At 46.2% G+C, this 14,363-nt stretch overlaps 1 protein-coding gene across 1 annotated transcript in view; it reads right to left on the minus strand.

Moving 5' to 3' along the window:
• Positions 1–14,363, minus strand: part of FOCAD (focadhesin) — a 1,081,710-nt gene that overhangs the window by 815,738 nt on the left and 251,609 nt on the right. The gene's annotated exons all lie outside the window — the stretch shown is intronic.

A 14,363-nucleotide genomic window follows, 5' to 3' on the forward strand; every position in this document is an offset into this window, starting at 1 on the left:
GTACAAATAGAGGAGAACTGTAGTTACAGGTAGTAACTTGTTTCTTCTTCAGCACTGGATGTTTCAAAGATTCTCATGTTGGAATTAGAATATTAAGCAGTACATCAATGTACATACTTGGAAAGGTAGCAGACGGTGCAATAGGTGGCTCACCTTCTTGAAAGAGGTAGCAAATTACTGACTGTTTTACCCGTGATGGTGATGCAGAGCCTCCAAGATGCTGGCCTGCAGATCTGCATCAGGAGCACCCCAGGGAATAGGGTTTCAGTTGTGCCCAAGTCAGCTGTCACTCGCCTCGTAGGTGAGGTTCCTTCTGATCACAAAATGTGATAGTCACTGCTATCCAACTTACAATGCCTTGCTTGCAGAAACTATGAATCTTAGGAGGATCTCAAAAAGGCAAAGAGTTGAGCCTGTGTCAGAGATTCAGCCCTACTGATGTAGAACTTGAGGCATCTACAAACATCAAACGAAGGCTTTGATCTCTCTGCAGCGGTATCACAATTCTGCAGCAAAGATCTCACCTCTACTGGATTCCCTGATGTTAAAGTCAGAGGGTACCTCAGGAATGAAATTTGGTTTGGTACGAAGATTCACTGTGTCTTTGAGGTTCCTGAGGATGGGTTTATTCATTGTGAATACATGGGGCTCTTTGACCACATTATCTGATGTGAGCACCAGTAAAGTTTCTCAGAGACGAATTTGCGGTCCACCTGATATTTCAGGTTAAATGGATTTTCACGAGGTATGAAGATCTTAAACAATCCCTTGAGATACTTCTTAACAAATCTCTGTGAAAAGAATAACAACATCTTTGTGAAGGACTGAACTAATAGACTGCTGAAAGATGGAAGGTTACAGGACTATTCCGCAAACTTTATTTGTGAAATTCAGTAGCTAAGTTAACACCTGATGTAGTTGTGTTGATATTGTATGCAGAACCTTTTCAATCTAGTACTGTCTGATGTCATGGAGGACAACACACTATGCAGTGGATGTCAAGATTTGTGAACTCAAGGAATTTAAGAGCTAGTCATTTAGTTTGGGCTTCTGATAGGTGAAGAAGATCCTTTAAAAGGCATCATTTTCAGTACCTTCCGTTAAGGACTACATGCATAAAACTGGTCTTTTTTTCTCTCTCATGGTGAAAGATACAATTTTGGTTGACCCCAGTGAGGAAAGACCGTGTCCAGCTTCCTTTTATCTAGCTCACACTTGTGACGCTCTTCTGTTGAGCTGCTCGGAGTCTCAACACATCTATTTCTGACTTCTGGCAGGTGTTTTATCATCAGGGAAATGCAGTAGCCGATAGTCCATTTCAAGGGTAACTGCCTCCTCGATGAGGATTGGGAAACTTGTACCTCATATTTGTTCATGTAGAAAATCAAGGTCATGCTGTCTGTCCCAATGAGTATTGCCGCCTTCATATAAACAATGGATATGAGCAGTATACTGGCGAAATGTAACAGACTGATTTAAATATAGATATACAGAGCTACGTATATAAATATTTATAGTATTTTTGAAGACCACCATCTGTATGTGTTGTCAACATTCCAGCCACAGACCTCTCTTTTAAGATGTTAAGAACCTGCATATTAAACTGCATAAAAGCATATGTCAGTTCTTTTCATTTGTGTTTGTTTTTCACAAAAGTGAACAATGAATACATAAGTAGGATGTCTGTTGCAAAAATAGACTAGGGATGAAGACAGGTATACAAGAAAGACGGACAGATGATAGATTTAAAAAAAAAAAGACAAGGATACTAAAAATGGCTAAGCAGAATAACTCCACATTTGGCAGAAAGCTAGATTTGTACCTAGAAAGCGTGCTTTTTGTAATGTGGTGTAAATTGTTCAGTAGTTTTTGAACAATCGTGGTTCGAAATATGTATTTAAAGTTGGTCCTGCTGGACTCCTGCGACAATGCAAATTCAAAAACAGAATGCTCCAACTGGCCAAAATGGCATTTTTTCTGATGGTCTTCTTGCTCCACCAGGAACGAAATGTTATGAGGAAGCTCACATGGCGATCAGCTGGCTGCAAACTCATGAAAAATGTTGCGCCCACCATTACAAAACTTGGAGAGTCAAAACAAATTAACAAAAAATAAATAAACAAGGATAAGAAATAAAGGCATCCAATGGGTGGTGTTGGACCAATTAAAATCGACAACAATCAATACCAAACAAAAACTCTTACTATATGAACAGAGGTGGATATGGAGGTTGCAAACGGACACTAGAGGATTGAATGACAATATCCAGTGGTCAGCTTTAGGATGATGACCAGATACCATTATGGCTCCTTCCCCATATGAGATCCCTCCTAGGGCCCTATAATGCCCCACTGTGGGATTCACTACCCATCCCCCTTGTTGTTATTTTTGACCTGGGTTGCATTCCTACCACCCAGAGTAGTTTCCTCGACCCCTGCCATCATAGCTATTGTCGCTCCCCCTCTCACATCCTTTCGTTTCCTCATCTGCACATACCTCTTCAGTCTCCTCTCCCGTTTCTTCTTCCTCCCCCCCACCAACCCCCCTTTCTTCCCCCCGTGTTGCTCTTTTCTTATGCTTCTCTGTCTTTTTTTCCTTTTGTTTCTACATTGGCTGTGTCCTTATCTCAGTTTCGTCGTATCTTTTCTCTTGCTTTTGTCCCGTCTCCTCTCCCCTCTTTTCTCTTCTCTTCTTGCTTTCTCCCTGTTCCCTTCTCCCTCCGCCTTGCCCCTTCTTTTTAGCTCCCCTCTGTTTCCTTCCCATTTTTCTTTCCTCCTCTCTCTCTACACATTCTTAGTATTTTGTCTCCCTTCTCCCTGAGTTGGCCTGTCTGGGCCTTCTGCCTTCTTTTTTCCTTTCTTTTTCTGCTTGCCCTCTTTTTCCCCCCCTTTCCATTCTGTTTTTTTTCCCTTCTCCCCCCCCTTCCCCCCCCCACTTCACCTTCACCTAGTCGTTCTAGTCGGACGACTAGGCCCGTTCCACGGGACTCAATTTCCCATTGTCCCGTGGGCTCGCATGACGCGCCGCGCTTCCCGCAACGCGTCATTGCAGGACGCTCTCCGCACTCGCCAGCCGCGCCGCGGAGGAAGCGCCCTGCTGCATTACATCACTTTCATGCGCGATCCACCCCACGGGCCGCTGTCCTACAGAGGTCCCGCGGGATGACCACCGACTGCCGCGCTCCACCAGGGCCTGGGAGCATTCCAGGCTTCCGTACCGGCGCTGCCCCCGAGGGGGCGCGGCCGGATTCTGGGCGTGGCAGCAATACTCTCCATGAGTCGGGAGTTTCCAAACTAAGACGCCCGACACACCTGACAATCTTTTCATTGGATTCCGCCCCCAGCCTCCCCAGCCTCTTGCCGATTGGCTGTTGGTCGACATAAATATCAGACCAGCCCTCCAGTCAGTACCAGAGCGGCCTGGCTCCGGCATGTATGTACCCCCCATGGTATTCCCTTTGGAGTGGTAAGTGTGGGCCTCTTTGGCCCTTTGGATTCTTCTTTTAATCTCTGTTTCCCCTCCCTTCTGTAGCCTTTAGCTCCCCTTTGGCCTGGCTTCCACCTTTTTTCCTTTCTTCATCTTTCTTTTTTCTTTTTTTCTTTTTTCTTCCCTTAGTCCTAAGCTTGGTCCCCTTGTCTCTCTCTACTTCCCTCCCTTGGTCTTCTTCCTTCCTTAAGGTTCTGTGCGCCCTTATTCTATTTGTCTTCTTCCCTTTTTTCCCTGCTAAACCCTTAATCTCCTCAGAGTGTGACTACAAGGGAAAACCCCACCCCGGCACTAGCCAGACCAGAGGCAAATCGCCCCCTACCCCGGGGTAAGTCACATTTGCATGCGTGTGTGAGTGCCTTTTACATTTTTTCACCTATTGCTGTGTGCTTTGCAGTGGTTTGCCACGTTTTTTTTCACTCTGAATATATTCTGAATAAATTGTTTATTTATTTATTATTTATCACAGACCTACCCCACCGTGAACTACTCGTTCAGGTAGGCCATACATTATTCACCTTGAGCACCCCACTTACTGCGTGTGCTCCGACCCGGACGAATGCCCCTGACCTACCAGCACCTAGTGAGGGCAGAAACATGTTGGTCATCCGTTTTTCTTTTTAGACTCCAAGAGACATTACTCTCTAATGAGCCTCTCCCCCTTGTTTTTAGTCTTACCAGCACGCACCTTCATTAAAACTAGCAGTAGCTACTGGTGACATGTTTGGTAATTTTATTATTCACCCCTTCTGGATCTATGTAACTATCCAGTCAGTTTAATTTCAGCACTCCCTCTGGTTCTTTTAACCAAGAGGTTGAGTCCGCCCAAGTAGTACCATCTTACTTGGGTGGGGCTAGGTGGTCATATGATGAAGCAAGACACTATTATGTGTGTGAGACCACCTAGTCCGTAAGGGAAATCCCCCCTCCCCCTGCAGGACAACACAGCACCCCCTTGCTTGGACATTTTCCAACCATGACTTCCCTGCCTTAGGATCTAAAGCGACCTAACTAATACCGGGCACTGAATAAAGACTGACCTAGTCCTACCTTCAGTTCCTACTACCCCACACCTTTAGTGATTATTAAGAAATAAAGGGGGCAGGGTAGGGATACCCTTATCCCCTTGGTTCTTGTATGGGGAGCCCAGAGGGACGTAAGGGTCAAATAAAAAAAAAAAAAAAAAAAAAATAATAATAAGGTCCTCTGGCCAACTCCATTTGGCCCTGCCCGTTGCGACTCCCACCTTGAAGACAGGAAATGATTCCAGCATATAATTCCAAGCAAGATTCAATGCTATTTCCTAACCTACACATGGCTAAAAGACTTGTTCCAGCAAGTTACAAAATGTATTTCTGTAATGACTGTGGTTACTCAGCAAGATCAGAATGCAAGAAACGGATCAGGATGGGAGGTGTGGAGCTTCAAAAACAATACAATGCAAGAATAAATTCTACACATTCCAATTTATATTGGTAGCAACAAAACCAGCAGACTAAACCCTAACTAAATTCCATCTTCTCTATCATCCATGGGAGCAATCAAGCTTTTGCAATGCAGATTAATGAACTCAAAGAAAAACAGACATCTTGCCTTATTACTGTCTTCCTGGCGGGATTTCTTTTACACTGGGGAGACCTGAATGATGCTAGAATCTCTTATGCAGCATCATACTTTTTACCTTTGTGACTTACCAATCTTACCACTACTCCCAAACATGAAGCCCCCCTCTGTTCTGGACTTCTAAATTTCAGGTCACATTCTTAACTAAGACATCATTCCTGATGAAATGATCACTCTACTTCCTTGTCAAGTGACAAGTGAGAAACTCCAAACAACGGGTCAGAGAATTTAAAGACATTAATCTAGAGACTCAACCATCAAGAGCCTCTTTGGATCTACTAAACAGTGTGGGGGGATCACAAGGCTAACCAACTGAAACACAGAGGAAAAAACAGATCATTGATGCTCTAAAATGGCACAAAGTCAAGATACTGGCCTATGGTTCTCTATACATCTAATCAAGGATCAAAATGCTCAGTCACAGCAACACTGCATTCCAAATGTAAGTGATATGTACTTACCTATGCTTCTCTCTCTTACGTTCTACATAACCACCCATTAAAGTTTTTATATTAGTGTAGACCATGTGCTTTTTTTTGTTTGATCATAACTCACCTCCTTACTTGGACAAAATGTAATCTAACAGTTTATATGTCTTTGACTGGCAATGCGGTTTCCTTATGCTCTCTCTTGTAATTATGCTTTCCTAAAATAATGTAGCCTGCGTATGTTTTTTAGGTTTCCTCTATTTTGCATTTTGTAAGCCCTCTTGGGCCTTGACTGTTCAAACATAATACTAGTCTGTGATCAGAGTCGGACTATAAATCTGTTCTATATGATTATTTTTACAGAGTTTTATAGAGTGCTGAAATGTACCATTTGACCAATTCTGAACTTATCACAGTTGGCGGGAAGTCTTCAAAAGTCAGTAAAGCCTTGAATCTATGGAGGTGATTCGTCAGCTCCTAACCAGAGGTTGGGATTAGGAGGGCAAATGGGTTAGTTTGTGATATAGGAGAGAGAGTGAGGTGCTTCTGTTAGCAGTTAAAGTCTGGAACTAATCGGATCTGCATACTCTGAATCAATTCACCAAGGTAAATTGCTGCATGTTGCCCTTTATTTGGAGAGTTGTATCTAATCTTATTAGGCACGGCTGGATCTTGGAGGCTGGATTATCCTGACAAACTTTTCTTTGATTCAACACCATGATTTTTATTTGGTGCTAACCACCGTAGGGTAGGCAATCTGGTAAAGGTAGATACAGAATGGTGCTCTGACGCATGTGGGAGCTCTGCCAGTATTTGGTTGATCAGGTTTTTGGGTAAAAGCACCTAAAATGTTTTTATATGTCAAGTGTTTTATTAGTTTCCCATGTAATCTAACATGCACACATAAAATGTATTTTTCCATTTCATCCACTGCATGACATTCAGTAGTGACAATACCTCTGGTAGCTACACCATTATGACTAGGGCTTGTCAAGCATCCTCCAGTACTAAAGCCACATGAGTGCAACAGTAGTGATGACTTGATATAATCTGTTAACCAGGACACTTTGAAAAATATGTGTGTGTTTAATTGAACCTGGATGGCAATGGCTATATCATTCAGGGGAATTAAGAAATGTATGGTTGTTTCAGACTTCCCAGTAAAATAATCTCTTTGGCTATATGTAGGAGGCTGGACTGGCTTGTAGTGAGTACCAAGGGGTACTTACACCTTGCACCAGGCCCAGGTATCCCTTATTAGTGTAGAGGGGTGTCTAGCAGCTTAGGCTGATAGAAAAGGTAGCTTAGCAGAGCAACTTAGGCTGAACTAGGAGACGAGTGAAGCTCCTACAGTACCACTAGTGTCATATGCACAATATCATAAGAAAACACAATACACAGATATACTAAAAATAAAGGTACTTTATTTTTATGACAATATGCCAAAAGTATCTCAGTGAGTACCCTCAGTATGAGGATAGCAAATATACACAAGATATATGTACACAATACCAAAATATGCAGTAATAGCAATAGAAAACAGTGCAAACAATGTATAGTCACAATAGAATGCAATGGGGGCACATAGGGATAGGGGCAACACAAACCATATACTCTAGAAGTGGAATGCGAACCACGAATAGACCCCAAACCTATGTGACCTTGTAGAGGTTCGCTGGGACTGTAAGAAAACAGTGAGGGTTAGAAAAATAGCCCACCCCAAGACCCTGAAAAGTGGGTGCAAAGTGCACCTAAGTTCCCCAAAGAGCACAGAAGTCGTGATAGGGGAATTCTGCAGGAAAGACCAACACCAGCAATGCAACAACGATGGATTTCCAGACGAGAGTACCTGTGGAACAAGGGGACCAAGTCCAAAAGTCACGATCAAGTCGGGAGTGGGCCGATGTCCAGGAAATGCCAGCTGTGGGTGCAAAGAAGCTGCCACCGGATGGTAGAAGCTGAGGATTCTGCAAGAACGACAAGGGCTAGAACCTTCCCCTTTGGAGGATGGATGTCCCACGTCGTGAAGAGTCGTGCAGAAGTGTTTTCCCGCAGAAAGACCGCAAACAAGCCTTGCTAGCTGCAAAGCTCGAGGTAAGGGTTTTTGGATGCTGCTGTGGCCCAGGAGGGACCAGGATGTCGCCAATTGCGTGAGGGGACAGAGGGGGCATCCAGCAAGACAAGGAGCCCTCTCAAAAGCAGGCAGCACCCGCAGAAGTGCCGGAACAGGCACTACGAAGTGGAGTGAAACGGTGCTCACCCGAAGTTGCACAAGAGTCCCACGCCGCCGGAGGACAACTCAAGAGGTCGTGCAATGCAGGTTAGAGTGCCGTGGACCCAGGCTTGGCTGTGCACAAAGGAAATCCTGGAAAAGTGCACAGGAGCCAGAGCACCTGCAAAACACGCGGTTCCCAGCAATGCAGTCTAGCGTGGGGAGGCAAGGACTTACCTCCACCAAACTTGGACTGAAGAGTCACTGGACTGTGGGAGTCACTTGGACAGAGTTGCTGAGTTCAAGGGACCTCGCTTGTCGCGCTGAGAGGAGACCCAGAGGACCGGTGATGCAGTTCTTTGGTGCCTGCGGTTGCAGGGGGAAGATTCCGTCGACCCACAGGAGATTTCTTCGGAGCTTCTAGTGCAGAGTACCCTCACAGCATGCACCACCAGGAAAACAGTTGAGAAGGCGGCTGGATCAGCGTTACAGTGTCGCAGTAGTCGTTGTTGCTACTTTGTTGCAGTTTTGCAGGCTTCCAGCGCGGTCAGCAGTCGATTCCTTGGCAGAAGGTGAAGAGAGAGATGCAGAGGAACTCGGATGAGCTCTTGCATTCGTTATCTAAGGAATTCCCCAAAGCAGAGACCCTAAATAGCCAGAAAAGAGGGTTTGGCTACCTAGGAGAGAGGATAGGCTAGCAACACCTGAAGGAGCCTATCAGAAGGAGTCTCTGACGTCACCTGCTGGCCCTGGCCACTCAGAGCAGTCCAGTGTGCCAGCAGCACCTGTTTCCAAGATGGCAGAGGCCTGGAGCACACTGGAGGAGCTCTGGGCACCTCCCAGGGGAGGTGCAGGTCAGGGGAGTGGTCACTCCCCTTTCCTTTGTCCAGTTTCGCGCCAGAGCAGGGCTGAGGGGTCCCTGAACCGGTGTAGACTGGCTTATGCAGAAATGGGCACCATCTGTGCCCATGAAAGCATTTCCAGAGGCTAGGGGAGCCTACTCCTCCCCTGCCTTAACACCTTTTTCCAAAGGGAGAGGGTGTAACACCCTCTCTCTGAGGAAGTCCTTTGTTCTGCCTTCCTGGGCCAAGCCTGGCTGGACCCCAGGAGGGCAGAAACCTGTCTGAGGGGTTGGCAGCAGCTGCAGTGAAACCCCTGAAAAGGCAGTTTGGCAGTACCCGGGTCTGTGCTAGAGACCAGGATGGCATTGGTGGGGCAATTCCATGATCTTAGACATGTTACATGGCCATATTCGGAGTTACCATTGTGAAGCTACACATAGGTAGTGACCTATGTGTAGTGCACATGTGTAATGGTGTCCCCGCACTCACAAAGTCCGGGGAATTGGCCCTGAACAATGTGGGGGCACCTTGGCTAGTGCCAGGGTGCCCACACACTAAGTAACTTAGCACCCAACCTTTACCAGGTAAAGGTTAGACATATAGGTGACTTATAAGTTACTTAAGTGCAGTGTAAAATGGCTGTGAAATAACGTGGACGTTATTTCACTCAGGCTGCAGTGGCAGGCCTGTGTAAGAATTGTCAGAGTTCCCTATGGGTGGCAAAAGAAATGCTGCAGCCCATAGGGATCTCCTGGAACCCCAATACCCTGGGTACCTCAGTACCATATACTAGGGAATTATAAGGGTGTTCCAGTATGCCAATGTAAATTGGTGAAATTGGTCACTAGCCTGTTAGTGACAATTTGGAAAGAAATGAGAGAGCATAACCACTGAGGTTCTGGTTAGCAGAGCCTCAGTGAGACAGTTAGGCATCATACAGGGAACACATACCTACAGGTCACAAACTTATGAGCACTGGGGTCCTGGCTAGCAGGGTCCCAGTGACACATAACAAACATACTGAAAACATAGGGTTTTCACTATGAGCACTGGGTCCTGGCTGGCAGGATCCCAGTGAGGCAGTGAAAACACCCTGACATACACTCACAAACAGGCCAAAAGTGGGGGTAACAAGGCTAGAAAGAGGCTACTTTCTCACACTATATTAACAAACTGCAGTAGCACTGGGGACAATTGTATCTGACACATCTTGAACAACTACCATCATCATTTGAAGCTTCTGCAGTGCCTATCTAGTCATTGGGATAATTATAAAAACCACAAGCTATCAATGGTAGGTTTCATGGAGCTTCCTTGCCCATGAGATGGTGCAGGGGTGACACACTTTTGTGACACCTGCCTGACTGTCTGGCCTTATTAGGTTCTGCAATTACCTTAGACCACAAGCATGTAACTGCTTGTACTGGACCTTTTTAACTTTTCCCACCACCACATGACTTTGATGCTCACCAGAACCACATCAGAGATGATGGCTGGCAAATAACTACAGAGCAGCTGAATTCCCAGAGGCAGGGCACGACACTAATTTAGTCCACAACCAGTTTTTTTTAGCTCAAATAGGCCACAGACAAAGGAAAGACAACTAATCCCCAGATAATCACATACATAACACATATTAATGCCTTGAAGCTAACAAATAATTGCTATGGGAGCTCTGTGGCTTGCATGGGCTCCCTCTTGAGGCCCCCACTTGCCCCCCAACCCCACCTCCACCCCAGAGGACAAGCCTTGATCCAACAGGTTTTTAGTAAGCAGAATATCTGAGCCATACCAACGGGAATCATGAGACACACCTGGTTCCAGAATACACGAACACTGCTATAAAGGTGGCTAAGCATGTCTCTTACATGCCCCACTTTTCAGTTCACTCTCTGGACATGGAGAAGGACTCTCAGAGGACTGTCTGCTGTTGTTTATTTCAGAAGACTGCTTTTCTGCTTGAACCCTGCCTTGATGCTTAAGCCCTGTTCCAAATCTTGAACCCAGGACTACCAGAGTGACTCTAAGCGCTAGTTGACTGGCCTACTGATCGGAGTCTCAGGGACAGAAAAGGCTCCAACCATCTTGAAATCGCACATGGACACAGCCCGAGTGAGTACCAACTCCTTCAACTGGTGCCTCTCCAGACCTGAACCTTGGAAGTGGTTTTAAGGATGCCCAGATAGCCAAAATCCAAAACTTGGGAATTTGATTTCTTTGGGCTAAAAGCTGCTCAGAGAATTGAGAAGAGATCGGGCCAACCATCGCACAAGATGCATCGTTGGTTGGCCTGACTTCACACCAGCTCCACTGAATTCTTCTCCGTGGCAGCAAATTCTGTTCAGCGAACCTTAGCAGAGAGGGTATCTGGCCTTGTGGAGCCCTCGTTAGATCCAACCTCCAGCTTCATCCCTCTGAAGATTTTCAACTAAGTCCAAATGTGGAAATCTTCACCACAACTTTGTCCAGCGCCTCCCCAACAACACCTCCTCCTCCTCAAACAATGCCTGCAACTTTGCCCCACTGAACTTCTAACGCATCAAGAGACTTCTTGCTGAATTTTCTTTTAAGTCCAAACTTAAGTGCCGACTGGGCCCAAACCACTTCTTGTACCCTAGCCACACTCCATCATGGTCAGCCATATTTTTTTAACTTTGAACTGATCTTGTGCAACTAGTTGTACGTGGTTAGCGCTCTGATCTTTTAAGCGCTAGTTTTTGCTAAAAACCCTTAAAAAAATTCAGAACTCTGGTTCTACTAATTGGATTTGTTATGGTGTCTTCTAATTTATTAAAATGTACTCTATTTTTATGAATTGGAATGGGATTTTTCTTGTGTGGTGTTTTCGCTTTATCACCATTTGTGGACTGATTTTTGTGCAAAGCTACCTGAGGGATAACTACAGGGTAACTTTGAATTTTTTTGTGAATCGCCCTGCAAGGGATTGTAGCTGCTGCTTGAGCTGGGTTAACATCCCACTCAACCAACAATCTGATTGCTCACACCAACAGAATATCAAAAAATTACTTTGAGTCCAGTAAAAAAACAAACAAAAAAAAACATACCAGAAACATAAATAATGGCCACATTCCAAAGCCACAAGAGTGGAGTAAAAATGTTGGTAAGCATTATACAAATGCACATAATACAGCATTAACATACCATTTTAATCCTATGTGTTACAAATGGCATACAAGGTAATTTTATTGACATAATCAACACTTTCAAACATTTCAAAACTAGCATTAAGTTATGTTTATTTACAACAAATGCTACATAATATCTGCATTAGAAATCACATCTGTAGGAAAGTGTCCCTTATGGTATGTCCCCCCCCCCCCCCCCCCCCCCCCCCCCCCCCCCCCCCCCAAAACACACTTTTTGCCTGATATCTGATGCTAACTTGATTGAGTGTGTGCTGGGATCTGGCTAACCAGACCCCAGCACCAGTATTCTTTCCCTAAACCGTACCATTGCTGCCACAATTGGCACACCGCTGGCACAGAGTTAAGTCCCATGTAAAAGGTACCAGTGGTACCAGGGCCCTGTGACCACAGAGGGTCCCTAAGAGCTGCAGCATGTATTATGTCACCCTAAGTGTCCCCTCACCATCCACATGCACACTGCCATTGCAGACTGTGTGTGTTGGTGGGGAGGAAAAGGTAAAGTCGACAAGGCATCCCTCCCTGGGTGCCATGCCTACAAAACACTGCCTGTGGCATAGGTAAGTCACCCTTCTAGCAGGCCTTCCAGCCCTTAGGCAGTGTGCACTACACCACAGATGAGGGCATAGCCGCATGAGCAATATGCCACTAGAGTGTCTAAGTCCATTCTTAGACTCTGGAAGTGCAATGTAGCCATACTGAGTACATGGGCTGGGAGTCTGTCATTACGAACTCCACAGCTTCATGATGGCTTCACTGAAGACTGAGAAGTTTAGTATCAAACTTCTCCGCTCAATAAACCCACAATGATGCCAGTATTAGATTTATTGGAAAATGCACACAAGGGGCATCTTAGAGATGGCCCCTGAAATTCACCCAACTCCCTAGTGTGTGGCTGACCAGTCTATCCCAGCCTGCCACCAACAGACACGTTTCGCAACCCCATGGGGTGAGGGCCTTTGTGCTCTCAGGGGTCGAGGACAAAGACTGCTCTGGGTGGAGGTGCTTCACACCTCCACCCCGTGCAGGAACAGCAACACTTGGCAGTGAGCCTGAAAAGCTCCTGCCTTTTGTTTTTATGCCTCAGGGCACTCCAGCTAATGAAGATGGCCACCCCCTGAACCAAGCCCCACTTTTGGCGGCCGGTCCGGTGGGAAAAGTAGTAAAGTAGTAAATGCCAGGAGTGTCCACCCCTAGGGTGCCCAGAGCTGAGGTGAACCCATCCTGGCAGAATCCTCCATATTGTTTTGGAGGGAGACAGCCAATAGGGTTAGGTATGTCTTCCCCTCCCCAAAGGAAGTGGGCACAGGAAGGGTGTATCCACCCTCAGGGTCAGTAGAGATTGGCTACTGCCCTCTGACCTCGTTAATGCCCTTAAATCTAGTATTTAGAGAAAGCCCTGAGCTTTGCTCTTCAGATTCCTGGTGACCTTAAAGAAGAAGGACTGAAGAGCCGCACCAGCAATGAAGACTCCAGATGAGAACTGACTTGGCACCAGCCCTACCTAGTCTGCAGCTTCAAGACTCCTGCTTCAACAAGATTCATCCTGCAGGATCAGCGACCTCTACAAACCCCCAGAGAACTGCCTGCCCACCTAAGGACCAAGGACAGCTGCCCTGTCCACAAATAAACCTCCAACAAAGACTTGAGAACCCTCCAGATCCACGAGTCCTGCCCACTCTGCACCTGAGGCCCAGGCCCGAGTCCAGGTGGCCCACCTGAAAGAGTGTCCCCATGTGATTCCGACCTTGAGTCCACCTTGGGTCAACCCCTTCTGGCCACCACAACGCCACCTGCAGCCTCAATCCAGAGGGTGCCCTGACTGCAACCGATTCAGTGAAGATACCCGATGCCTAAAGGCACCCGCAGCCCCCTGGCCTTGGAGAACCCAGCCAATGGGCCATCAACATCTAGAGGAGTCTCAACTTACCTGTCCAGCCATTAATCTTCCTCAGCCGACCCCCTGGACCAAGCCTGCAGCCTCTTTGTGAACCAGGAGTTCCTCGTAGGAAAGCATTGGGTGCCCAATGCTGTGATTGCACCCTGCACCCAGCCGCCCTTGTGCGGCTGAGTATGAGTGTTTGGTGCTTACCTGTGGCCCCACAGGTGTGGATCTAAACTCTGCAAGCCCGTGCACTGAGACCACGGGTACTTACCTGACAACGGTTCAGTGCGGAGTGTCCGCCCCCAGTCTCCATAGGATTCCACTGGGCACCCACCACCAAAACTGACCTCTGCACCCCGCCGGTACCATGTTGCTGATGATGCACCCTTGGTGTGTGCCTAAACTTTGCCCTGTGGACACCTTAGTCCCCGAAGACTGGTACAGTATGTCTAGTACTTACCTGTAAACTGTGTATGGACCACCATCCCCAGGATTGCATCGCCTTTGACGAAAAATGCACTTAGTGTCTGCTTTTTGAAGAGTATTACTTACCTGAAAACTGTTTTAACTGAATTACAAACAACGTTCAAATTAGTACATTCTTGAAACTGTACTTACCTGCAAAAAAGATCCTTTTGGGTCTAGAAATAAAGTACCAATATATATTTTTGACACATAAAACTTTGGACTGGAGTTAGTCACTGGGTGTGTGCCTCATTTCTT

The sequence above is a fragment of the Pleurodeles waltl genome, chromosome 1_2 (assembly GCF_031143425.1).
Source record: "Pleurodeles waltl isolate 20211129_DDA chromosome 1_2, aPleWal1.hap1.20221129, whole genome shotgun sequence".
NCBI lineage: Eukaryota > Metazoa > Chordata > Amphibia > Caudata > Salamandridae > Pleurodeles > Pleurodeles waltl.